Source organism: Saimiri boliviensis, chromosome 20 (assembly GCF_048565385.1).
Source record: "Saimiri boliviensis isolate mSaiBol1 chromosome 20, mSaiBol1.pri, whole genome shotgun sequence".
NCBI classification, from domain to species: domain Eukaryota; kingdom Metazoa; phylum Chordata; class Mammalia; order Primates; family Cebidae; genus Saimiri; species Saimiri boliviensis.
The window spans coordinates 127177-136498 of record NC_133468.1 but is presented as its reverse complement, the minus strand read 5'-3'; the positions used below and the strand labels follow the sequence as shown (position 1 = coordinate 136498).

Sequence of the window (9322 nt, the reverse complement as noted above, 5' to 3'; positions counted from 1 at the left end):
TCTGCTCTCAAAGGAATGGATTAATTCCTGCAAGAGTAGATAGTCAGAGTCTTGCTTCCTTGGCTTTCCTCCTGCTTTCACTCTTGCTGTGATCTCTGGTGCACCCCTTGCTCCCCTTCCACTTTCCACCATGAGGCAAAAAAGACTGAGGCCCCACCAGATGCAACTGCCCAATCTTGAACATTCCAGCCACCAGCATTGTGAGCCAAATGAATCTTCTTTACTAAGAAATTACCCTGCCTCAGGTATTGTGTTACAGAAGCACAAAATGGACTAAGACACAAATGTGGGAAACAACTCTCTGAAGGTGTAGGGAAAACGGTGCTGACCTAAGTCTCTTTACCAATGAATAGAATCTGTAGGCTGAAGGAAAATAAACTATACTTCATCATTGGATTCCATTTTATAAAGTTTCTTCCAACAGGGATAATTGAACAATTGGAAAACCACAGTATCTGTATCTGGAATCAAACAATGAGTTATATAAGTCGCAGATGGTAGAAACTAGGTCCCTCACTGTTGACGTGGGAGGTTATAAATTAGCAAGGGGAGAAGGGTAGAAAAATTCATGTGATAGTAGATCAGGGGTGAAGACATCAACATAAACTTATGTTTAGTTTAATACAGATACAGTTCCACATCAAAACCTTCCTAACTAGGTGTGTATAGGTAGGTGACATACACACATATACTTCCTAGCATTGCTAATGAGAGACAAGACACAATGTGCTCACTCAGCAGCCAGATATAAGTTTTCCTACCATTCTGAAAGGAATCAGGCTCTTTGAAGAAATGTGTGATAGAAGTATCAAAAAGTAAGTAAGTACTTAAAAAAAATTGAAATATGTCAAAGGAAAATTGGAGCCAATAAAAAGAGCTACTGCTGGCCAACACAGGAATGAACTGTTCAACATACTGCTGCAGTGTTTAATACTAACTAAAGCTTCAAGTAATTATCTAGGTGTCTCCATTTGTATGTGTAGGTGAATAAGCAAATGGAGTTGAATAGAAATCTTCTTTGCAAAAGAATTCCAAATACTTAATGTAGACAGTCAACCATCAAGAAGGTGGAGCTAACGCCTCACTCCTTGTGGGCTTTACATATGTGTAAACTTATTTTTCACATATTTTTCTTGTGCTGTCGATGTTCCCTGGGTTCAATCTCTAAAATGCTGTTCACCCTAGGTCAGGAAAAAAAATAATAACCTTACAGATTTGATTTCAATTCATGGATAAATATTTTAACAAGAGTGACTTTGTAAAAATATGTTCCAATGGCTGATTGACTCATTGTGACTGGATCACTTATTCCAAATTCTTCTTGTCTTTATTTTTTTCCAGTGTCTACCTTTTAGCCATAATACACCAGAATGAAATATTGGCCACTAAGAAAAAATATTCAGAGAAAAAACGTGAACCGAATTTGTGACCATGATAATTCAATGTTTCACCACAACACTTTCTAAAACAGAAAAGTTTAAAAGAATATTCAAAGTCAATTTCCTCAATAAGGCTTTGCAGAAAATAAGGAAACTAGAGAAACAAAATTGGTAGGACATCCTATGGGTGATTTTAGATGTTTCTATGTTTTATGGGGAAAAAATACTTTACCTTTAAAATAATCACAAAAAAATATTGGAAACCCAAACTCTGGAATGTTTACAAATTTAGTTGAACTTCTATGTAATTATTTAGCTTAGTCATGAAGTTGATACTTTTTAAAAAATCTCGGCCTTATTTGTGTAATAAAATACATAATGAATAATTAATGTTCATAGGAAAACATGTTAGACCTTGTGAAAAAAATCTTGGAGACCCAAAATCACTAAGCTAAAGGGAGAAGTCAAGCTGGGAACTGCTTAGGGCAAACCTGCCTCCCATTCTATCCAAAGTCACCCATCTGCTCACCGAGATAAATGCATATCTGATTGCCTCATTTGGAAAGGGTAATCAGCAACTCAAAAGAATGAAACCATTCATCTTTATCTACTTATGATCTGGAAGACCCCCGTTTGGCCTCTCTTCAAGTTGTCTCACCTTTCTGGACTGAACCAATGTACATATTACACATAATTGATGTCTCATGACTTCCTGAAATGTAGAAAACCAAGCTGTGCTCCTACCACCTGGGGCACATGTTGTCCGGACCTCATGAGGATACATCACGGGTGTGTGCATCCTCAAACTTGGCAAAATAAACTCCCTAAAAAATCTAAAGCCTGTCTCAGATTTTCTTGGTTCATACATGTAATGTAGGATGTTAATGTTTATAAAACACACATCATTCTATCTACTATTAAAACTATACTGTCAATTAATCTTAGACTTTTCAACAAAAGAAAATGTTGATGAGGTATGAATAATATATTTAAATTTAAATAATGTTGCAAGTTTTAATATGCCTACTTTTCATTTTTTAATACGCCTGTTTTGACTACTTTAGTGCTGTAAGACAAATGAGTAATTAAAACATGAATAAAAGTGTTTACAGGGGGTGGACATGTTTCCTCCAGCCTCAGGCTTGGGGTGACTTGAAAGGCACCTGCCCATCCCCAGCTTTCATCCCAGCTGTCCTGATGGTGACTCTAAGCATTTCTCCTTTCTCTATATGTAGACCTCATCCCCAAAACAAACCCAAATCTTACAATATGTTAGGGCACACTATGATGATGAGCAGCCAAGGCCTCAAGCAAGAATGTGCTGACCTTATACATGGGAGCATGAAGGTGGTTAAAATGTTCACATTAAAGAACTTCCACACAGATTGCAAGAATACAAGGAAGAATGGAGATGGCAGCACGAGTCGCTAAAATAAAAGCAGATGTTTTGAGATCAGTTACATTCTTTACTTCAAAAATTAGAGACAGAAACCGAAGTTTAGTCTGAGACAACAATTTACTGGGCAATAAGCCAGAGGAACATGTGTCGTAGACAGATTTCAGCATTCTCCCTTATATTAATATAAATACTAAATTAATGTCATATAAATATAAACACTTGGTTCTAGAGTAGTTTTAAAGGAGATCTCACAAATGGGTTTGGCTTTTGAAGGTTAGCACTGATGGTCCAGAGAATTCATTTTGTTCCAGAGAGAGAGAGAGAAAAGAATTCATTTTGTTCCAGAGAGAGAAAGAGAAGAATTTCTTGGGTCCCTTCAGGAAGGCGTCTGGCTTTGCCTCGCGTTGTATATTTGAACTATATGTACGGCAGAAGACAGAATTTCACAGATTTAAGGTGCGAAAAGTCACTGGGTTCTTCAAGAAGCCTGGGATTCTTCTTGGAAAAATAAGTTTGTGGAGACAAAATGAGTTGGAGAAGATTGTTATTGAAGTGAAGCAGAATTGCTTTTAGTAATCTGTTAGTAATCTGCTTATTACCCTCACCCTCACCCCCTTAACCTCTAACCCTAAACCCTAACCCCGTGACTCTAACCCTACCCCTACCCAATCCCTCATCCTACTCTTTAGCCCTGACCCTTGACCCTTGACCCCAATCTCCAAACCCCAACACCAAACCTAAACTTAACCCCTAACCCTACCACTAACCTTAACCCTTTACATCTGCCTAGATTCTCCAGCAGAAGCAGAGACCCTTGGCTCCCAGTTGTGCACCACTGCATCTGGCACAGGACTCCGTAGCAGTCCCCAAATAGGCACCTGAATGTCCACTGTGCCAGCCATGCAGTGGAAGCCCGCGCTGTATTCTCACTTCCAGAACCAAGGCCCAGTGCCTGCATCAGGCTGCTCAGGGCTGAAGTGAGCTGGGACACCCAAGGTCTTCATAAGACCAAGGCTCTCTCATGCCTCCTGTCACAGAGTGAGACGCAGACCCAGCAGCACCACACGTCCCCTCCTTCCCACCGTGGCAGCTCATCAACCTTCCAAGTCAGGGGCCCTTCCCTGATGACACTCCAAGCACAAAGCACTGGACTTCCACACAGTGAGGCTGCACACATTATTCTGTGTAGATGCCCACTTAGGCCGCTGGGAGAAAGGGTGGTAGAGGGACCCTCATGTTGCTCTGTGGTGTACATGCTCTGGTTTATACGACTGCAAGCCATTTACGAGAAACTCAAGCTGAAACACTACTTGTTTCCAATGTTTTGTCTGCAGAGGATTTACAATGTATGCTCCCAAACAAGCTAGCCACAGAGCACACTGACTACTTCCCCTCTTAAGTCGCTCCGAGGGCCTCTGCATCAGTCCTAGAATTGGAAGATTGGTGGAGAAGAACTGGGATGTTGAGGGGGTACTGGATACTTGCTTGATACCAGCCTCCCCTTACCTAAGCTTACAGACAGCCCAGATCCCACCTGATAAATTAGACATTTTAAAACACACAGTTCTCGATAGCAGGACTTAACAGATGCAAAACTCGAAGGCAATGATTGTCTCAATCCTTGGTGTCTCAGGAACTAAAACACTGCCTAGCACAGGTGCACCATCAACCTTATTATTAAATATGCTCTATATTTTATTCATCTTTGATTGTGGAAGTGATGTGATAAACACTGTGGACTAATGACCTTTGAGATCTCTTCACGGGATCCTATCTGGACCCCCAGATCTGCCAACACAGAGAAGGCACCCATAAACATGTGCAGGACAGAGGTGAGATAAAACTGTCTCTCAGTGGTCTGGCAGTCACAAGAACGGCCACGTAGGGTCTGGCCCATATGAGGAGTCAGGCTTTCAGCTTGAGGCACCCCACTGCACCTGCAAAACCGAGTTGTGCTTAACAAAGAATAATCAGCCAGCCTACTCTCTTTAATGAAAGATTCTCCCTGGGGCCTGAAAGCTTGGGGGGATTACTCCTCCCTCCTCAGGCTTGGTCCCAAGGTACAAGACCATGTGCACCAGCAGCGTGGGTCAGCAAACGAGCAGAAGCCAGAAAAGGGCAGTCTGGAAGACAAGGACCCCTTGAAGATCAAGAGAGAGGCCGTTTAGGTACCATGGAGCAGTTATGTCAGACTGGAACACGTCCCATTTACAGGAGACTAGAAAACCCCAGCCTCACCCTCACTTGGGGCTGATACCATTTTAGGCCTCAGCCCGTCTGCACCCAGGTGCTCATGAAAACAGCATGTTGCTCCACACCACCTCGAGCTGTTTACTGGTGCTCTCAGGGTTCGAACCAATAATAGAGCCTTGTGCCTAATAGCTCAGGTGGTAATCCAAGAGCGATATCTGCGTGACACGCCTCCTCCTTCACCCTCCATATCTAAGTGATCACCAAGGTTGCAAGCCAGCCAGGCAAGGTAGCTTATGCCTGTCAGCCCAGTACTTTAGGCGGCTGAGGCATGTGGATCACCTGAAGTCAAGAGGTCAAGACTGCTCTGGCCAACATTGAAAAAGCCTGTCTCTACTAGAAATTCAAAAATTAACCAGTGTGGTGGCAGACGCCTGTAATCCCAGCTATTCAGAAGGCTGAAACAAAAGAATCGCTTGAACCTGGGAGGCACAGGCTGCAGTGAGCCAATATCACGCCGTTTCCCTCCAGCCTGGGCAACAGAGCAAGACTCAGTCTCAAAAAAAAAAAGAAAAAATAATTAGTATAATTTTGTCTGCAGAAGAGGGGTCTTGTCCCAGACCCCAGCAACAGGATTTTGGGTCTCACACGAAATGGAATTTATGGCAAGTCGCACAGTCTAGTGACATTAAAAGAGTTTATTAGCCACTACTAAGTGACAGAGCAGGGAGACCTCAGAAAGCAAGAGGAGGAACGCAGCTGTTTTAAAGAACAAAATTTTTTTTCAGACGGAATTTTACCCTTGTCACAATGACATGATCTCGGCTCACTAAAACCTCTGCTTCCTGGGTTTAAGGATTCTCCTGCCTCTACCTCCCAAGTAGGTAGGATTACAGATGTGCACCACCACGTCCAGCTAATTTTTTTTTAATTTTCTATTTTAATTTATTTTTTTGTTGTTGTTTAATTTTTTTATTCCATCCCTGTAGAGACTTCCAAAAATTGCCAATGCTTACTTTATTTCCAGTCATCACAGCGGGGTATTGGGAAAAGTTTTCAATTAGCAATAATCACACCTCAGATAAACCTCACTGCCTATGATACTGCCACTGTGCAAAGCTATTTTTTTTAATGTATTTTTAGTAGAGACTGGGTTTTACCATGTTGGCCATGCTAGTGTCCAACTCCTGGCCTCAGGTTATCTGCCTTCCTCGGCCTCCCAAAGTACTGGGATTACAGGTGTGCTTACTTAAGGTAAACATTAAGTAATCACACCTGTAACCACAGCGCATTAACGTACAAACAGAATTACTTAATGTTTGTTTATATAGGTTATTAAGAATAGTGTTGTCTCTTATGAATGATTGCGATCAGTTTCTGTCAGGCTATTTGTATTGCTACTTTTCTCTGTTACTATTGATTTTAACAATAATTTAGGAGTGTACTATTATCTTTAAAACTTATTTTTAAATTAAGAATGCTTTTTGCTTAAAGTACTGGTATAATTTTATAAGTTTTGGGTCTGTACTTAGTTATTAACTTGTTCCTGCAACCATAAATATTTTATGACCAAAGGTACTCAGTCCCTAAATACATAATTCAACAGATTTAACCTGTGTGTGTGTGTGTATGTGTGTGTGTGTGAGAGAGAGAGGGAGATAGAAAGAGAAAGAGAGAAAGAGAGAGAGAGAGAGAGAGAGAGAGAGAGAGAGAGAGAGAATGTGTCTCACTCTGTCTCCCAGGCTTGAGTGCAGTGGTGTGAGCATGATGACTGGTTCACTGTGGCCTCAAAGCCCTGAGCTCAAGCGATCCTCCAACCTCAGCCTCCTGTGTAGTTGGAACCACAGGCACGAGCCACCATGTCAACTAATTTTTATATTTTTTGTAGACATGAGGATCTCGATATTTTCCCAGGCTGGTCTTGAACTCCTGATCTCAATTGATCCTCCCGCCTTGGCCTTCCAGAGTGCTGGGATCACACTCGTGAGCCCTGCACCCTGCCCAGATATAGCTTTTTCTAAAGCTTTTATTTAAAATAAAGTCACTATGGTTAAGAGGCCTCTGACAGTTTGCATTTTATGCGCAAAGACTATGTTAAGTGAATTTTTCCATCAGTTGTAAAACGTGCATCCATGTTTATCTCATTCCTATGGTTTCCAATTAATTGTCCCTTCTTCGTTTTTGGAAACACACGGGCTAGTGGGCTCCATATCAGTTGGCATTTCCAGAACGACGGCGCTGAACACTCTGCTCTTCAACTTCAAGTGGTGCAGAGGGACGGCCACCAGAGGGCGCGCGGCCTCTGCCCTGCAGTGCCCCCGGTCACCAGCAGAGGGCGCGCTGGAGCAAGGCGGCGTAACTGCCTGGTGGCCAAGCTCCTCTAACAATCAGAAGCCCAGCTTTACAGAGGCTGACAACTCCAGATACGACATGTGAAAGGGTCTTGGGTTTACAGTTCTAGAAATTACATGGGGAAGGGTCTTGGTCCATGGAGTAGGTGTGGGGTGGGGGCCTGAACTCGTGTAAGTTAAAACAACACCTTCCGGAAAGATTCCCCCATGCCATGCCTGAGATCTATAAGGTGGCACCCGGTCGGCCAGCCTTTACTTCTATTGAAGTAAGGTGTAAAAGTCAAGGGGGAGGTGATCTTAGATGCTTGGGTCTCCTTCCTCACCAGGTCACCTCCTCCCTGCACATGGCCACTCTCCCACCTGGGCTACTTTCCAGTCTCACTCACAATCGCTCTTAGCAACTGAGGAAAGAGGACAGCTGTGGAGCCTCTCCCTTGTCCAAGTCACTCTGCTGAGAGACCTGATAACTCGTCTCACTGGACCCTGGACTGCCCTGGGAAGTATACCTCTGTCCCTGTATTTCAGACAAAGACTATGAGGTGGTCAGGCACGGTGGTTCACATCTGTAATCCCGTCACTCTGGGAGACCGAGGCAGGTGGATCATGAGGTCAGGAGTTCAGGACCAGCCTGGCCAAGATGGAGAAACCCCGTCTCTACTAAAAACACAAAAATTAGCTGGGTGTGATGGCGGGCAGCTATAATCCCAGCTATTCAGGAGACGGAGGCAGGAAATTGCTTGAACCTGGTGTCAGGTCTCCATATGCAAACCTGGAACCTGAAAGTCTGAAGTCCTGCTTGCCTCCTGATCGTCTCCCACCACCCCCTACCTGCGTTCACCATTGTCGCTTAGCGCCCAGCAGAGCTTCCCCAGACAAACCCCTCACCCAACCCTGCCATCTCAACTCTTCTTATGAATGTGAATACCCCTCACTCATCCTGTCATTTTAACTGCTCTTCTGCCTCACCCCAGCCACCACTGTAACTGAACTTATGGTCATGTATACTCCTTGCCCCTACCCACCACTGTAACTGATCTTACTCTGTTTACAGTTTCCACTGCCCACCCCAAACCTATAAAACCAACTCCCATCCCACTACCCTTTGCTAATGCCATTTTTGGTCTTAGCTGACCTGCATCCAGGTAAACGAACAGCCACGTTGCCCACAAAAGCCTGTCTGGGGGGTATCTTCATTCAAAGCGTGAATATTTAACATTTTGGTACCAAAACCTGGGATGGGGGAACTCCTACAGGAGACCAAACTCCCATCCCTGCTCTTGTGCTCCCTCCATGAAGAGATCGACCTACCAACCCAGGTCATCAGACCAGCCCACACACACACCACTGGCTGTTTTGGTAAGCAGTCTCATTATTTGCTTTCCCATTATTTTATCTTTTCCTTTCCACTTCCTCCCCCTCTCGGTTTTGTCGTTTTTCCACCACAAACACAAGAAAAATCAGGTAAACCAGGTTCTTCCGTGAGGTTTGGGACCTGAAAAACCCTCTATAGGTCACGGATTCAGAGACCCAGGTTCCCCAGGGGTTGGGCTATTGTGGAGACCTTTATCCTAGTCACTCGCCCACCAGGCTCAGGGCTGATATTGGTGGCAGATCAACATACAGGATGCTCCCTTTGACCACTCACCAATGATGAGGTTCAACCCAGGCTCACCGAGAGGTGCCTGTTGAGCGGCTGGGTGTGGGCAGCAATAGCCGCCATTTTGTGATCTGTTGAGGTTTGCACAAGTTAAGTTTCAGTTCCTGCTTCCTGCCCACAAGTTTCAGTTTAATGTTTGCTGTTGACAAGTTTCAGTCTTTGTTTCCTCGCTGATAAGTTTCAGTAATGTTTCAGTTTCTGTTTCTCGGCTGAATGTTTCAGTTTCTGTTTCTCCATTGAATGTTTCAGTTTCTGTTTCTCCGCTGAATGTTTCAGTTTCAGTTCCTGTTTCTCTGCTGAATGTTTCAGTTTCTGTTTCCTGCTGGTAAGTTTCAGTTTTTGAAAC

At 43.6% G+C, this 9322-nt stretch overlaps 1 non-coding gene across 1 annotated transcript; it reads right to left on the bottom strand.

The window, feature by feature from the left end:
- Positions 1-5948: 5948 nt before the first annotated feature.
- On the bottom strand, positions 5949-6089 carry LOC141582523 (U4 spliceosomal RNA). Its single transcript, XR_012515361.1, has one exon. It is a non-coding gene; the product is annotated as a U4 spliceosomal RNA (small nuclear RNA).
- Positions 6090-9322: the final 3233 nt, after the last annotated feature.